The sequence below is a fragment of the Equus caballus genome, chromosome 20 (genome assembly GCF_041296265.1).
Source record: "Equus caballus isolate H_3958 breed thoroughbred chromosome 20, TB-T2T, whole genome shotgun sequence".
NCBI classification, from domain to species: Eukaryota; Metazoa; Chordata; class Mammalia; order Perissodactyla; family Equidae; genus Equus; species Equus caballus.
Window position 1 is genome coordinate 23,251,784 of NC_091703.1, and position 18,463 is coordinate 23,270,246.

At 38.9% G+C, this 18,463-nt stretch overlaps 1 long non-coding RNA gene across 1 annotated transcript in view; it reads right to left on the reverse strand.

Annotated features, from left to right (window-relative positions):
- Positions 1-17,168, reverse strand: part of LOC111769225 (uncharacterized) — a 113,811-nt gene extending 96,643 nt beyond the window's left edge. Inside the window, exon 1 of the long non-coding RNA XR_011429556.1 lies at positions 17,029-17,168. This is a non-coding gene — a long non-coding RNA (uncharacterized lncRNA). The remainder of the gene's footprint in view (positions 1-17,028) is intronic.
- Between the last annotated feature and the right edge of the window lie 1,295 nt (positions 17,169-18,463).

Below are 18,463 nucleotides of genomic sequence, written 5' to 3' on the forward strand. Positions count from 1 at the left end.
AAGAATAGAGGTGACGGGGGAAAGAGGCTGACTGACATTCACAAAATGAGTCATCTTGTGCAAGATGTCCATATATGTTCTGTTGGTGTTTCTATTTATGAGCATTTACAATGGGCATAAATATCTTCACACTGTGTGTCCATATGATCTATTCATATACTTTTTCCCTAGACCTCCTTGTTACCTATTTTCCAATCATATTCTTTCCTAATCTTGTTTACCATTCAGCCAAATTGTTAACTACTGCCCATGAATTAATGTAGATCTGCATTCTGGACATCTGCCCTTACAAGTAAAGTGAGAAACCATGTTCAATGCTAAAAATATTCCAATTGGAAACATTCATGTGTCCATATTGCTTCAGACACCTACTTTTGGATATTTTCAGCAAATCATGAAGAATCATCTGTAAATCAAGACCCAATATCTTCCTTCCAGTTAATTCATCCCTGGGAGATATCCATGAGGCCATTGGTCATTGTTGAAAGACATAAAGGAATGAAGCAAGAATAGGAGCCAGGGGAATTTGAATCACTTTCTCATGTAACATATTTGTGCCGTCAGTGACTGCTCAAGCCCCGTTTCACATATACCACTTCAACTTGATGATAGAACACTGCTGGGCACACTCAACTCTATACTTGGTGGGTTACCTAATACCCAGTTCATTATGGATGTCTAGGTTACAGGGAAACTTAAGGACCCATGGACAAATGTTCCTTCTCTACTAGATCGTGGTGATAAGCCAGAAGCTGTTTCTCAAAAAGGCAGTAGTTATTTCTGAAGATGACATGGTTTTGTCCTAAAATCTTAAGTCTGTACAGTGATTCAGCTAAAGGGTTTAACAAGAGCTCCATAAGCATACCTGTCAGCCACGGACACTCAAGAACCATTGAGTCAGCTGGGCGACACAGGCCAAGTGATAGAGCAGCTTGCATGGCAAGTTGGACCTGTGTCAAAGCCCTCTCTTGCTTTAAGTCACATTCAAAACTGGCATTCTTTCATATTCTTCCAAAAATGGGTATATGTGGCTTTCAAAATCCAAAGAGGCTCACCAGGCATTACATTTCTTTCTCGTAATTTGAAGGGTCAGATATAGTAACTTTTCCTTCATCTTGCAAAGGATATTATAATGTGCCCTAGATATTTCACCAAGCTTCTAGGCCGTTGAATTTTAGTGAAATTTATTTCTCAGCTTCTGGCATACATGTTTCTTTCTTTCCAAAATATTCAAGACAGTTGCTGCTTCCTGTTCCTGATTCCTATGAGCCTGATATCAATGGAGGGTCTGATATGAAGTCTTATTGAACGGAGAGGTGATCAATGCTCCTGTGGATGAGATTATAACAGAGGGATGGAGTGTTGATATAGCCCTAAGACTGAACAGTAAAAGTATATTTCAGGCTTTGTAAACTAAAAGCAATATGCTTTTTGTGGTCTTTTACTAACATATAAAAAAAATCCAACAAATCGGTAATTAGCAGCCAGATATCAGAGGATATGTTCCTTTGCTCCAGTAAAGAAATCACATCTGGAACAACAGCTGGAATTGGAGTCACAGCTTAGTTACATTTAAAACAATCCACTGTAAGTCTCTGAGATCTGTCTGGGTTTTGCTCAAGACAAATAGCTAAGGTCCAATGGGGACATGGTAGGAGTCACGACGTCTGCATTCTTTATCTTTGAAGATAGCACCTTTGGGAAAAACATCTCCAAGTCCTGATTTGTAAACTCAAGTTTTGTATCTGCCTTCACACCCTCTACTGCTACCTCTCTTGTGTATACTCATTCTAACAGAGCTCATCCATTGCAAATATGCCCCTGATTTCTCTAACCACTGACCCAGCTGCCTGAACATGACCTTCTGCATACCTCTTGTACTCAGTCTTCTGTGACTCTTCTCAGGGAGCAGAGGATCTAAATTATTACCTTCCAGGTCTACCACCATCTACTATGTATGTAACTTGCTTGAATTTGTTTGGATTGTGTTAGTTTCTCTTAAAAGAAAAATGTTCCTCCTGCAGTATTAAATCTCATTGTGGCACCTGCAACATAATAGACGTTCAATAAATATTTGTTAAATTAAATTAGATAGACATTTGTGGAAGGGAAGGATAAGGTGTGTCTGTATTGGGGAAAATTTAGAGAGTAGATCAAAGCTCACTGATGGTTGCTCACTTACTAAAACACACTTAGACAGGGTCAGCTCCAGAGACAAGGTCGATGGTTAAAAGCCAAAGAAAGACAAGGCTATATCAGCTTTATGGGCTCCAGCCCCTTTTCTATCTGGGTCCTTCCTTCTTGAGGGTACATAGGAGTGACAAAGATGTGAGAAACACAATGAGATCAAGTAGTAAGATAAAACAATATTTTCAGAGATTAACATATCTTCTACTTGTTTCCTCACACACATGTACAGATACACTAAACAACGTAAAAAGTAACGAAGCATGTACAGACTAATATAATTTATTATCAAGACACTTTTAAGAGTGACAGGATATGTTATTAATAATTATGTTGGGACAGCATACATAAACACAGGCTGCCCAGGTAACCAGGACATACAATCATGGGGCAACAGTGACCTGTGATCACCTAGCATTCTCAGAGCTCATCAGGTTATATTTACAGGATAAGCCCTGAGGGCTCAGAGGCAGGAAATAACCATGGGATCCACACACTTACTCACATCCCTGAAGACATACTTGCCTGTATTGTGTCAGAAAATGACACTTCTTTTCCCCCTTACTTTTCTCCATCGCTTTCATATGTATCTCCCTTAATTTACTTCTTATTAATTCTCCTTTATTCACTATTGTTTCATTTTGCTTCTCTCACTCCTCTACTTCCACAAACCCAATTTACTCCTCCATCCCTCCTGGTATTCTTTAGAGCTAGGACTGAGAGTCTTGCGCTAGAACTTCTTATCATTTGAAGTATAAATTTGCATCTTAAAAAGCAAACATAAATTCAGGATCTTTTGTTTCCCAAGTAAAAGATTACGAAGAAGTAGAATAAGTTCTCCAATTATACAAAAAAGAAATATTAAAACTACCAGACATCTTGAGCAAGCTGGGTTTCTTAAGGAAAAATACTTTTAGAGCTAAGATGGTCTTAGAAATCACCTCGTACAGCTTACTTTTTAAAAATTTCACCCGCTTCTGGGATCTTGTCTTGGAAAAGTCATTGAAAAAGGAACCACAATTTAAAAGAACAGCTTTTAACTGCTATATCATCTTTGGAGGAATTGCTGAGCTCTGTAACATGGACTGTTTGCTTCAAGATTGCCTGTTGTTTCATTACCAACGGCTGGAGATTCAGACCAGACTTGAGCACAAAATATAGCAGAATCCTACCATGATGGGGAGGCAACCAGTCACTTAAGGGAATGTGCAAAGGTAAAATTTAGTTCAGGGAATCTCTGCATATCAATCACATTCTGCTGTCATTCTGCTACTGAGCCTGGGCTGATCGCTTAATTTTCTAATTGAGAACTAGTAGTGATGCGGCAGTGGCAGAGCTAAATGTAGATGTATGAGCGTGCAAAGCCTCAAAAAATGCATCATTCCATCTTCTCTATTACTGAAAATTTTTCTTGCAGGATATTTTAACAACTCTATGATATGTAATCATCAATGTCTGAAAGATGCCTTTTTTTTTAAAAGATTTTATTTTTTCCTTTTTCTCCCCAAAGCCCCCCAGTACATAGTTGTATATTTCTCGTTGTGGGTTCTTCTAGTTGTGGCATGTGGTTCGCCACCCCAGCGTGGTCCGACGAGCAGTGCCATGTCCGCGCCCAGGATTCGAACCAACGAAACACTGGGACGCCTGCAGCGGAGCGCGCGAACTCAACCACTCGGCCACGGGGCCAGCCCCTGAAAGATGCCTTTTTAGTTAAAGTCATCACCAAAGACACAAGCAAGCTCCAATTAGTAAAATTCCCTTTTAAAGTAAAGAATATTATAGGTTTTTCCCCAAGTCTTTGTGGATGCCTTTTTTTTGTACTTTTTGGTCAATTTGCTTTATCTATTATGGTTTAAGGTGTTCTATGAATAGGCAAATATTCAATAACCTACTCCATTTGCCTAATCACTCTGATACTCGCGACTACGATAGGTCATTACCTATAAATGTAACATTCAAAATCAGCTTCTGTTTTTCTTGACATATAGATTTTTTCCTGCACTTATGGTAATAAAACCAGAAGTTTTTGTGAAGCATCAGAGCATTTGAATTGGGTTTGATTCTCTGAGATCAATGGATGTCTTTTCATTACTTATAGATCTCCACTGAAAGCCCTGGCAGAAGTCTTAGCATGCCCCACTATTTCCCAGCTAAGAAATAGAGATGCTGCAATGAACCTCATCCCCGATATTGAAAAATCAACTCACAATACATGTTCTCCTAATATTGTGTTATTGGCACCTTATTCTTCAAGGAGCAGTATGATTCTTCTAAACAGTTGAATCTGCTCCTAGATTTTGTTCTGTTCCATCAATGTAGTCCTATGCCAAAATCATAACCATTTTGATTTACAGTATATTTTTAAATTAGGTTATAAGAAGTATACAATAAATCAAGTATATTATCAAGTTCTATAAGTTCTTATAGATACATGTATTCTTCCATATCTGAAGAAAATTCCTTAGAATCTGCGACTTAACCAGCTATTGTATATAAGATATCAAAAGAATCTGATGCTTGGAGTACAGCTAGTCTATTGTTCTCTATCATTGTCTTAAAAAATTTTCCCAGCAAAAGAGAAATCTTTAATTTGAAAAGCTATATTGAAAAATAATATTAATTGGTCATAATTTTAGAGCTAAACTAAGTAAACCATTTGGATGTTTAACCATTTAATTGAGACCATACTTTTGCAGAATGTTTTATTACTTAAAATTTCAAACATATGCCAAAGTAAATAGAATAGTATAAAGAACTTTCTGGCATACTAAATATCCCATGCTCATATTGTACCACTCCTGCCCCAGCCCGGAAATAAGCCTTTTCTGCAAGGAGCCTGGTTCTTTTTATTTCTTTTATTGTAGAATATAACTTAGAAATCAAGACACTGTGTTTCGTATGCAAATGGGGCTATTTCTAGATGGTCTATTCTGATCCAATGGTTTCTCTGTCTGTTCCTACACCAATACCAAACTGTTTAATTACAGAGGCTTTATTGTGTGTTTTAGTTTCTGTTAGTTCTAGCTGCGCCCCTATCATTAGCTCTTCTTTTTAAAGGTTGCCCCAGATAGTCTTGCTTGTTTGCTTTTCTGAATAAATTTTACAATTAACTTTTCCATCTCCAGAAAATAAGAGTGACATTTTTATGGACATTACATTCAATTAATTCATTAATTTATACAGATAAACAGGCATCTCTATTATGTTGTATGTTCCCATATTCCATATATTCCTGTCGTATATATTCTGTTACTCTTATATTTCACATTTATATTGTCATTCCCAAGGCAAGAGTCATGTGGCATCCATAATGTTCTATTTTAATCATATATTGGAAACTTTTCCTTAATTAAATTCTTATTTATAGGTGTTACTTGCCCCCAAGAAGTAATCAATGTCTTGCTAAACTTGGTAATTTAACCTTGTTAAACCCATCTTCATTTTTCTAAGCTTGCATTTTATTTCTATTGCTAGAAATAAAGTTAGTCTTTCCATATTTTGAAAATATTAATGAGGCAAGGTATTGATATTGTTTATGCATGTCTGGCACCAGTGAGCTCTCATTCCTTATTTCTTGGCAGCTCAGCCCTTATATAAACGACAGTTATTTTCTCTTTGACAAGAAAAGCATTTCTATAACAAGAATGGCAAGATCCAAAAGGAAATCAAAACTAAAAAGAGAAATACATTTTCCTTTATTAAGTTTATTAAAATCTAAGAATGAATCAGCTTTCATCTCCCCTTTTCCATTTTATAGTAAATAATGCCAAAGAACTCTTTGAATTGGGTACATCAGCTGCATGGTTTTTCCTAACTGTCGCCACAAACACAAAGTTTGTTGCTGTTTACTTGTTTCTATAAAATCATCATGTCCTTCTCTATTCCAACGGACCACACATTAGTGTATGACAAGTAAACTCAATAAGGTCACTACATATTTTATAATTTTGTGATTTGTACCTACCTGTATACAGGAGGCCTCAAGGTGGCCTACAATGGTTACCATATGAAATTGCCAATACTTTACCATGTGAATTTACTATGACAATTTTTTTACCTAAAAACATGGAAATTTCATAGGGTTCAGATTAATATAGATAGATAAATAGGTAGATATAAATAGATAGATAGACAGATAGATAGATAGATAGATAGATGAGTTTATAAAATACATAAAAGGGAACTATGAAGTTATCTGGAAAAGAAGCGAGTTAATTGTTCCAGGAACCAGAGCTAAGTTAATTATTGAAATGGAGTTCCCAGTTTGCCTCTGAACTTCCATGAAGCTAAAGCAAACAGAAAAAAAAAAAAAGATTAACCATCCCCCCCAAAAAAACCCTCATTGTGAGAACTCTGAACTACACATTTTCGGACGCCCTTTGCTACACTCATCAGCACAGAAATTTTTCATTAATCAGAATGTTCAGTAAGATGATCTATCTTGTTTAACTCTATTTTTTAACAGAGGAGTGGAAGCGATAAAAAAGTGTTAGTTATTATTCTTGAACATATTTCTAAACCATTTTACCTCCTTGACCTAAAATTAAATACTTCGAAAAATTTAAATCTTTGACAAATTACTGATGGTCCCGTATAAACACCAATTCTCTTTGTAGAGTAATGAGTTTATGGAAAGACTTCTGTCAAAACACTATTTCATCTTTATTATTAAAAAGCATAATTACTACTTGTAAACAAATGTTGCATGAAAATTGCACTTTAATTTTAACCCTCAAAACTAAAACACTATTATTGGGGTCTCCAACATGTGTATCAGTGCAGCTTATAGCGAGTTTATAGGGCTTTGGGGAGTTTCTAGAAGGTAAGTGAACCTACAGCAACTTCTTCCAGCATGGTCCACATTGCTGGTTTCATTTACATTTTCTTCCACATCTCACAATATCTCTGTAGTTGAGGTTTCTGATTAATTTATTCTGATTATTTGGTGTCTTAGGAGATATTTCATGAAGATAGGATAATGACTTGTCTTCCTCTAAGTCCAATCTTGCAGTAATTCTTGGCAAACTTATGGTAACAATAGAGCATTCATGTCCATCCCACCCTACATAATAAACTCAGATTAGCTTTTAATTTATGCCAAACACATTTAGTTTTTATGTATGTACATATGCTGCACCATGAGAACATACTGATGAGAAAGCCGCAGTTCCTGCCATAAAAGAGCTTCTTTTCTTCTGGGACAAACAGTCCTATAAACATTAGTCACAATACAAAAGTGTCTGGCATTTTAATAAAAACAACAATAATAGCCTTGCTTCCAGGAGTGAAGCAAACTTCCCAGAGTTGGGGACGTTTGAGCTGTTCTAATAGGATTATTGGAAATTTACGAGGTGGAAAAGCATGGACATTTGAATTAGCAGTAATGGAAAACAAAAAGAAGTGGGGATACGAAAGAGTATGAGTTGGGGTGAACCACAAGCAGTGTGGTTGCTTCTCAGATATGAAGTTTAAGGCAACATGGAAAATGAGTCCCAAAACATCATCATTACGGCCAGTATTAGCTTTGTACTGTTTTAACTGAACTAGACTGGAACAGCATTTGCTAGAATTCCCCTCTCTGATGGCTGTGGGTTAAGATGGACCACAAGGGAAATGTGCATGAGATTTGAAATGCAAAAGTGAGGAGGAGAACATCACTTTCTGAAGTTGGGCTGGGGTGAGAACTGCTTCAGCAGCCCAAATGCAAAGTTGCTGATTCGTTTGCTCATCTAACTGCCATGGGGCAGGATCCATGTCTGCAGTTCCCACAAGATCTCCTCTTTTATCCTCAAGCCCTGAAGCAGGCCCTTGTGCAAAGGGGATCAGCCTCTTTCTGGAGACCACCTTTGTTGTTGGAACTGGATGCAGTGAGAAACACATGCAAGTTCCGGTTTCTCTTTGTGAATCCCAGCTTTATCTACCCCAGCTTTTCTTCCACTGCTGGCTCCATTGACCTATAGCAACTTAAGCCCCACCACTGCATGCAGAGGCAACAGCTTTCTATCAACTTCTTCACCAGCTCCCAGCATTATGTCAGATCTAAAATAAATCCTTTATACCACATTGCTCATAGCAATTTTCCCTCCCTGGTTGAACTACAAGTGATACACAGCACTTTCTGTTATTTAAGATTTACAAATAAGGTACAGAACAATCCCTTTTTTTAGGAATAAGTCACATAAATCAGAGTGATTTTTTTTTGGTATATATTTACCAGTCTGTGGGAGGCAGGGGAAGTAGTGAAGAGAGATCAGAGCTCATTCTAGTTAGAGAAGTAAAGTGTTTGACTACAACTAGGAGAACATTGCCACAAAAAAACTCATTGCTCCTTGAAAAGAAAGCAAAGGGCAACAGCTTGTATTCAGAGTTGTTCACATAGATTTAGGCTGGAAATCCTGTCTTCATTCTGGGGTTAATATTGAATTAATTCTCTTTTCATGGGTATATCTCTTTGCAGGTATAAAATAATAAATAATGCTATTAGTGATGCTGTTAAAGGTTCTTCTCTTGATCCCATCTTCTGTGAGGTCCCACAATATCCTGCCATACTCGTTGCATCATTCTAAGTGTAACAAGCAAACTGCTATGCACACAGTTTAATAAATTTGATAAATGAGTTTATCTAATACAGCAGTCAGGTATTGAGGATTGGATACCTTTGATATTGACTCAAAACATCTGCCTTTCTGGTACATAAACTCAGCTAATAGTTCACTTCAAACTCTTTCTTTCTATTTCTTTGGTTTACAGTTATGCACCGCGTAAGGACATTTCAGTCAACGACAGCCCGCAAAATCAATGGTGGTCCGGTAAGGTTACTACTATATAGCCTGGGTGTGTAGTAGGCTGTGCCATCTAGGTTTGTGTAAGTACACTCTATGATGTTCACACAGCAATGAAATTGCCTAATGACACATTTCTCAGAACATGTCCCCCTCATTAAGTGACACATGCTGCATTTAGACAAAGAGTAAAAGATGAGACACTACTTTAAGATATCTGTTTCAAATCTAGAAAAGTATTTACCCACAGTTGTTTTTTTATATCTTGGAAAATAAATAGCTAGTTGAACTAGGAAAAGACAGAAGATTGGCTAACCATTCCTGATAAGGTCTTCTGATCTTATCTGTGTGTGTCTGTTTCTGTGTGTGTGCGTGTGTGTGTGTGTGTAGGAGAGGGGCAGTGGCTGACAATCTCAGGATGTTGAATTATTTGTCCTTGGCTTGCAAATTGGAGAGGAAGAAACAACTTGTATTGACAATAAGCATACAGACAACCTAGCTATAATGATTCCAATCAAATTTGCTGCCCTATTTTGCTAAGAAAATCAAGAACACAATTAAGAAATCAATGATGATTATTGTGTGACAAAACACAGTCTCTGGCAGAAAAAGAACTCTGAGAAAAGAAAAACTTAATTTAGGAATGGCCATAACTCCCCTAAAGCTAAATAACTTAACAAAATATAATTTTAAGGCTTCTCTTACAAATAACCAGACAATTTCACTCATTCCCAGCAGAATAATAACTCTGCTGTGGAGATAACAACATCTAGCTTCTTTTAAGATAAACATTTCCAAGCAGAAAACAGGGAATTTCAATATTAAATGATGTGCCCAAGACTTTTTTCATCAGCAGTCTATACATTATCCCCCGAATGAATGGGATCCCCAACAGATAAGGTTTTGACTCCCAACTATGGGGATAACATTGAACTAATCATGAAACAAAGGAAAGAGAGGTAGAAATATATGTTGAATATGTGAATATATTCCAACATAAGCACATCAAAGCATTTTCTTATTTGTGCTCTCTATGCATAATAGCTTAAATTAAGGAGAGGTTGATGAAGTTGCATTAGAACTAATAGAATGCAGGAATAGCTCTGATCCTTCAAAGTCGACTCCTTGAAGAATATGTGGATGGAGTGCTTTACAAAAGAGATTTATATGAAAGAGGAATCATTTTCTTGAATCACAATAAACATCAAAATATTTAGAAATGTACATTGTTTTTTACTTAAAAATTCCACTTCTAGTTATTTGCCATAAAAATTAGAGATGTAGTTACAAAGATTTCTGCTACAACGTTATTTAGACTATCTAAAAAATTTGACATACAGAAAGATCAACTATGGAGGATTGTTTAAATAAATTATGGCATATCCGTATAAAATTCCAGCCAGATATTAAATTAATATCTGTTACTAATAAAATATTTCCTAAATATATTATTATAGAAAAATACAATCATTTACCAAGTAAACTTTATTTTGTGTGTGTGTATGAGTATGTGTGAGAGATAGAGGGAGAGAAATCTTGTGTTATACACCCCCAAATTGTGGGATTTTTCATTTTCTCCTTTGTAGTCTTTAAAAAATTTTATTATAACAAATGTATTGCTTTCATAATTAGAAATGTTATTCTAGTTGTTTTTAAAACCCCAATGACAAGAATAAAAGATGCAGAATTTTAGATTTGGGAGGAATTTCATATCAACGGTTACTAAAGGCCATCTCAGTGTCCTTTCTTTAAGAGAATGCCTCCCAGTAATGCCTCCTCAATTTATTTTCCCCTTTCTCCTCTCCATAGCATTCTTCAATTTCTTCATGCTCTGGTATCATGTTTCATAGTGATTATATGCTTCTTATTGTCCCATATAATGATGTGCCTCTGGGATGGATATCTAACAGAATCTAGGCTGGTTCAGACTAGTGACATCTTGGTCAAAAGTAACATGGCCTGACTAGGTGGAAAAAGCAGCTGGTTTAGGTAAGGGGGCTGGGGATGTGGGGTGAAATGGAAAGCAACCACTTGAGGGCTTGGAAAGAAGCAAAACAAGAATAAGGATACATCTGAAATTTACAAAAAATGAAGGATAGAGGAAACCTGATTTCAAAGAATATCCTCACTTAGCTCAGCCTCATGCGTACTGGTATTCTGTGTGGCACTCTCATCCATCCAAGAGGGGACGGGGGTTCAAGGAGCAATCAGATTTAAGACAATTGGCTTTCAGCCTTGGCAAGGAGCAAGGACAGAAGGCCCTTTGTTGAATCAGGCAGCCAGAGAGGACCTTGTGCTGAGCAAGATCTGGATTAAGAGCCTGCATGCTCGCTTGTCACAAATGTTTTATTGTGCGTCTGGGCAAGTCATTCTCACTTGTTAAGGAACAGCAAGGGTTTTGTTCTGCATGGGCTTAAAATAAACCAGAAAAATCAGAGGGGCTTAGGGTGGGGGATGCAGGAGGAGGAAGAGTTCATGTTTATGGTTTATTTTTGTTTGGCTAGCTCTTTAGCTTTTTGAATAGGCAACTTCCTGGGGATTTTAAGTCTTGCAGGCTTCATTAGCTCTAATTTTAAAGCGCTTTTTATGCTGATAATTAAAAAAACTAAATTGAAATAAGAAATTTACTTGTTATCGCAGTATAAATGTCATCTGGGTAAACTGCATTATATACAATCAATGTGTCTTAACCCTGGCATACTATATGAGCCGAGTAAGTACACCAGGACTAGTGAAGGAGAGTATTTTGAGTGTATTTTTCCTTAGTCTTTTGTTGCCCGTGCCCTCTTTGGAAAATATAAAATCTCACAGACTCCTTTATTTGAAATACCATAAATGCAAGGAAAGCATATCAAAACATTGGGAAAATGTGCTTTTTTTCCCCCAAACTTCATATTCCCCTTCCTCTATTCCTATATTGTTTTCCTCACATCCACCACCTCCACCCAGGGCTGTGTGATCTCTGCTGAACACTGTTCCCTGTTTGCACATAATCAGAAAACCCGGTTTCCGGCCCCAGCCCTGCTTTAACTTCAGTGTCATGTGTATTTGTGCAAGTTACTTATTTCTCTGGACCCCAATTTCCTCATCTGTCAACTGTGGAAACTATAACCTGCCTTCCTATCTAAAAGCATTACTGAGGTTCAAAGATAATAAATTTTAAGATACTTTGTAAATAAAGAATAAGCAGTAGTAGTTATTATGTAAGGCCTTCAACTTTGTTATTGAAGTTTAGCTAACACACAAAAAAGTGCACATGTCGTAAAAAGATGTCAGGGAGAAGGATTTTTGAAGGTAATTATGTTAGGAGACAACATTTGCTTTGCTGTGAGTCCACCTCCCATCCCAAGGAGCAGCAGTGGGCAGGTGAGAAGAACATCCGGGAGACAACCCAGAACAACTTAAATGTGTCCATTACTTTTGGGAGAATCACAGAATCTGGTGCCTGGCTTAAGCCTAGGAAAACTAAAGCAGGTTATGGAAGAGGCTAGAGATGAGTGCATTGGATTTAGCAAAAGATGGCCAGGTGTTTGCAATGAACAGATGTAGGTTGGCTGTGAAAGGGAGAAAGACAAGGTGGGCTACTCTTGCTTCCAATATAATAGGACCACTTAGAGGGATGGCATGCAGGAGGATATGCTAAATAACTGAAGGTATATGCTAAATTTCTAGGAGCTGCTGGAAGAACCAAAGGAACCACCAGAATAGGGATGCACTCTCCTAATCGAGGCTCTCCTTGAATTGCAAGGCTCCCAGCAATGACCATCACCAACAACCAAGGAAAGTGCCCCAAGAGGGAAAGGGCCAGTTTTAACCATCTATGAGACCCAGAGAAAAGAAAGCCCACTACCCAAGTAAGATTGCCCTATTCCCATCCCAATTCTCTTACCAAATTTGACACTGGAGGGATCTCTAACTTCTGCCGGCCAGAGCAGAAGAAGGGGAGTGGGAGAGGGAGCAGAAAGCAGAAATCTACCCCAGCGCCTTTTCCAAGGCCAGCCAGCCACCAACAAAAGTTGACAGAGGGGAGAAATATTTTTTTAAAAAATAAAGATTGAAGCATTTATTAAGATTTTGGCCTTGACACATTCCGCTTACTGAAGCAACGCTGTATTTAGTGACCTAACATGAGTATCGATCTATCTACCTAACAGCAAGTAGACAAGTCATAGGCTTTGTCCAAGTTTCCATCCAGGGGCAGTGGATAATCACTTCTCTGCCCATCTCACCTTGAATAAATTTTAAAGGGACAAGGAAGACAAAATAAATTTGTATCAATTATACTTCTAAGTATCTGTATTCAATGTGTTCGTTATAATGTTATCTTCCAGTACATCAAGTACTAATAGTATTTTTTAATAAACTGTGAACCCCAAGAAACTTAGTCTGGGTCAAATATCAACCTCTCAAGCTCAAAACTATTAATAAGCAGTCATTGAGCACGTGTATTATATAAAGAACTCTATTAAATATTGTCAGGAAGCAAGAAAAGAAAGGAGAAGACAAATCCTTTGTCCTTGGATTGGTTCACAATGCAGTTACATTGTTAAAACATATAACAATATTGTAAGTTGTGAACAATTGCACAGTGACTTATTAGTTTTCTCAAAATAATAGAGTTCAGTATATCTGTTGTAAAATCAATCAGTGAAATGAACTTGGTGTACCCTGGAAGGCCCATATTTGACTTTTCCATCCTCTTCACATCAGAGAATAAGGATCCTGAGGCAGCATTATATCCACTTTTTATTTGACCCTTTTATTTCAGGCACACTTAACATGCAATCCTGAAACTAAACCCCTGCTTCCCAGGAGTTGTCTCATGCAATTCCCAGAGCTGTTCCAGGAAATGAAGATGGACATCCTGAGAGGCACGAAAGGTAGACAAGTAAGAGCAGGAAAATGGAAAATACAGACCCTCTCTTTGTCAACAGACCTTTTCTAGAATCAGTATCACAATGCGTCTTTGTAAGGAATGCTAGTTAGGCATCTCATACAGAAAGATGGTGTAAATGTTGGACCCACTTAGGACAATGGGGAACCAATTCAAAAAGAGTTCTCCAGAATTGCCAGTATATCAGAGAAGAAATGATATCCTTGTTAGAGGTTGTATTGTGTCCCACTAAAAATTCCGTATGTTGAAATCCTAACGCCCAGTACATCAGAATATGACCTTATTTGCAAATAGGGTCATTGAAGATGCAATCAGTTAAGTTAAAATGAGGTCATATTAGAGTAGGATGCCTAATCCAACATGACTGCTATCCTCATTAAAAGGAGAAATCTCGACACAGAGACACATGGTTGGGGAGAATGCCATGAGAAGATTGGAGTTACGCTGCCAGAAGCAGAATTACCAGAAGCTCGGAGAGAGTCCTGCAGCAGATCTTTTCCTGGAGCCTTCAGAGGCAGCACAGCCTTTCCGATGCCTTGGTCTTAGACTCCTTGCCCCCAGAACGGTGACACCACGCATTTCTGTTGTTTAAGCTATCCAGTGTGTGGTACTTTGTTACAGCAGCCCTGACAAACTAATACACCCTTTCTTAGAATGAGTTCACGAAAAATAATGAAAGTACTCCAACATATACTTTCTAAAGGTATAAAAATAATACCTTACAATAACACGATAATAGAATCTAATCCATAGGAAAAAGGCAGACATATTTAACATATATGAGTACTTTAAACCCAGACGTCAATAGAAACTAAAATAAAAAGGATAAGTGTTCAGCTCTGAAGTCTTTACTTTTGTGCTTATGACATCACATTTTAACATTCTACTCACATAACTGTCTTCCCCACTAGTCTGAATGTGCCTTAATAGGAACTCTGCCTTATTTATCTTTACAATCTTTGTACCTTGCACAGCACCCAAAATGGTTCCTTGAGAATTGAACTAAAGAGCATCATCATTATCAGGAACCTGACCAACACGAAGGAATGATTATTTCAGTCCTTCTGTGACCCTAAACCATGCCTGTGTATGTATTTCCTTGTTGTTATTTAAATTCTAAACATGTGTGATGGGTATGGATTTTACTCTACCACGCTCAGGTGCAGAAAGATTATCACATTATTTTCTAAGTAAACTTATTTTTGACTCTAAGACCTTGTTTCAGTGGTGGAGAGAAATTCAATCACATTCAGATTGGAAGAATGCTTCCACTGTCCTAGGATCACCAAAGATGGGGCTGAGTGTTGCCCTACATAGAGCAAGAACCCCCTGGCATCTGTCTGTTATGGTTGACTTTGTGCTCCTCATTGCCTCTCCCTAAGGTTTTCTTAGAAGAGGGCAGCTCTGCATCGGTGTCAGTGTCGAAAACCAGAAAACTGTCAGGCTGGGAGTCCAGAGGCTTGGGATCCAATCTCCAGGAGTGTATCCCAAACATCCCCTGTCTGAGGGGCCTGAGCAGGAGCAGGGTGCCAGGCTTCCTTATATGTCCCTGTCAGAAAAACCCTCCTCAGTCTTCAGCACTCTCCCTTCCTCCAGGGCTGGGCAGCTGCCTCTGCTCCCACCGCCAAGCACTTTCCCATCTTTTCCCTAAATAGACAATCCCACAGAATCTCTCTCCCAGACTCATAAAAGCTGAACCAAGGTCAGCCTCACTTTCTCTCAGAGGGAAATCAGAAGGAAAGACTGGGTCTCACCAATTAGTCTCATCTGAATTCATCCAGTGACATACTTTGTATATATATATTCAGCTCTCACCACTACACAAACCAACATTTTCACAGACATTAAAGTGCTTATCAGTTGGTGAGACTCTCGTATAAATATCCTTGTTTAATGCATTCTCCTCGCCTCCAAAACAAAAAAAAAAGTGTCAACTTTTCCTGAGCATGCGGTGGTGGCCACAAAAGAAATGACACCATCAGAACTATTGTACTGGCTGGTCAGATGGATTTACCTTGGGATGCAAGGTAAATCCGTCAGAGTACCCTCCTCAGCTATCTTGGTTTCCAGTTTCCCTGAACCATGCCTGTATTTCTTTGTTGTTGTCACACACTTGTGGAGGAAGGTCGATGCGTGGAGGTTGGGGACACACATTGGGAACATCTTTCACGGCCCACACCAAAAGCTGCTCACCAAATGGGTGCAGCTCTGCCGACACCACATCCATGAACACGCCCCATATAAATCGCAGCTGCCTCGCATTCCCATTAAGTAGGAAAACAAATTAGAGGAAAGCGAAAGCACAACTTGGGGAAAACCCTCCAGTCTCCATTTAATATTTCTACACTTTTCCTTTCACTTTAATCAAACTTTGATGAATCTAGCTAACTTTTGCAGACCACTCACTGTCCCTGCTCATTTGGTCAAACCAGGAGAAAAAAAAAAAAAACAAAAACAATCTCTTCGTTGTTTCATTTCTCAAATGAGTCCAGTATTCCAGCATTGTTAATTACACCTTGACAAATTGCCCCTAATATACATCTATGACCCATTAGAAATAGAGGGACTTCAAGAATTATCTCTGGACTCTTCTTGAAATCTGTGAAATTGTGTGGGTGTGTATATGTTTGTGTGTGCATACACATGCATTCACACCAATACACACACGCACACGGACTTTGTTTCAGGAGTGGTGTGCAAAGAATCGGCCCCCATCGACCATTTTATTACTGTTTGCACATTTGGTGCAGAGAAGCAGTGAAGGCCCCAGTGTCTGCAGCAGCTCCGGCAATTAGCTCCGAATGAAACAGTCATAAATAGTAATTAGCCATTCCCTCAGTCGTGTCCCAAAGCCTTTAAAAAATCCACAGAGAAATCAATGCGTTCTTTTCTAAAGACCTATTATAGGCGCACCACCCACTCCACCATCATTTCACAGAAGCTAAGAGCAAGAACAGCATGCCTGCCACTCCCCAGATGCCTCTCTGTGAGCTCCTGATGGGGATAAGCGAGGGAAGGCGAGCGAACAGGGGCGGAGAGAGAAGGTGTTACGTAACTAAAGGTCAGAAGAACATTTATCAAAGGAGGGAGATATGGGTCTGAAGGAACCGAGAATATTCAACTCAGGAGGACACTGAGATAGCATCCCAATTAAAATAGAATTACCTCCTCCTATGGCTCTGTGAACCAAGGTGCTGCAGAAGAACCTCATGAATTCTCCCTTCACTCAGCAGTGAAGGGTCTCGGCCGGTGTCGCATCACTCCTTCAGTGGATACACTAGAGCAGACAAGCTAGACGAGCTCTCATATTAATGAAGCTCCATCCTCTGTCTTAAAAAGGGGGGTTCTGAGGCCCTGACAGGCATATCCGTGCATTGTTAGGGAGTTTGTGATAGTGACAATTAAGCCCTGTCATCCAATAAATACACACAGTCCATTCTGTGATATGCTGAGCGGCCTTGATGTGATTGTTCTAATTCTCACAGTTGGAGGTCTCGAATAGGACTTGAAAGCTTATGTGGCTTATTCCCTTGGCTTCACTTATGTCTCTTCTATTCCATTTCAAACAGATTTATGGACAGCAAAACCCTGAGCTCAGCCTTTTAGTATCAGCCATCTAGATGCTGGACTAATCATTCACGGAGTACTTAATCGGTGTTCTCAGAACAGTGGTCCAGGCGTTCCCAGTGGCCTGAACAAAGACTGGCAGTGTTTCTTCCTTTTCTGAGGTGCTATAGTGGTGTCTAGCATATGGCGTCTGGAGTGTAGACCTAAGCATCTTTCCCAGCCTTGTCTCCCACCTGACACCATTAGTTCTCCACTTAGCCAAACTGTGGTACTCAGTATCCTCTGAACGCACCTTTTCTGTGTGTCCCTCCACACACATACACATCCCTTGTTAATAGTGCTGTCTGCCATTAAGCTACTCCATCCTTCTACGGCCAGCCTGATGTAATGATAAAGGTTCAAATAGATCCCCTGACCCTGCCCCTTATTAGTTGTATGAACCTGGAACTGCTCCTTGGTCCCTCTAAGCCAGGAATTCTCAGCCCTCGCTGCACGTTTATATCACCCAGGAGGTTTAAGCAAGCGTAATCATAACCACATCCACTCTTCAATACTCAGACCCTACCACACACTCCAGAAATCAGAACCTGCAGGGGTGGCTTCTGGTGCAGATACTTTTAAATAAGTGCTTCACATGATTCTCTTCCTAGAGAAGGTTCTGACCATAGTTTGAAACCTCAATTTTGCTCGCCTGCAAATGATTGATAATAATGACCTACTTCTAAGGGTTATTGTGAATTTTTAATTCTACAACATGGGTAAGATGCCTGGAAAATATTAAATACATAATCGATTAGCCGTGATGTTACTATTATCTGTCTTGCTTCCAATGTGTTTTATCCAGGCCCCCTGAAGTCTCTGTCATGGTGCGGTGTGTTATTGACACTCTTGATTCTGAACTCCTCAAAGCATATCTGCCAGCCTGGTGCTAGGCCAGTATCTGGCACAGGAGAGCAGCAGCGCCATGAATGAACTATTCCTCTACCCGGAATATTCCCTACCTTGGCTCCAAACATCCATATCAACCCATCCC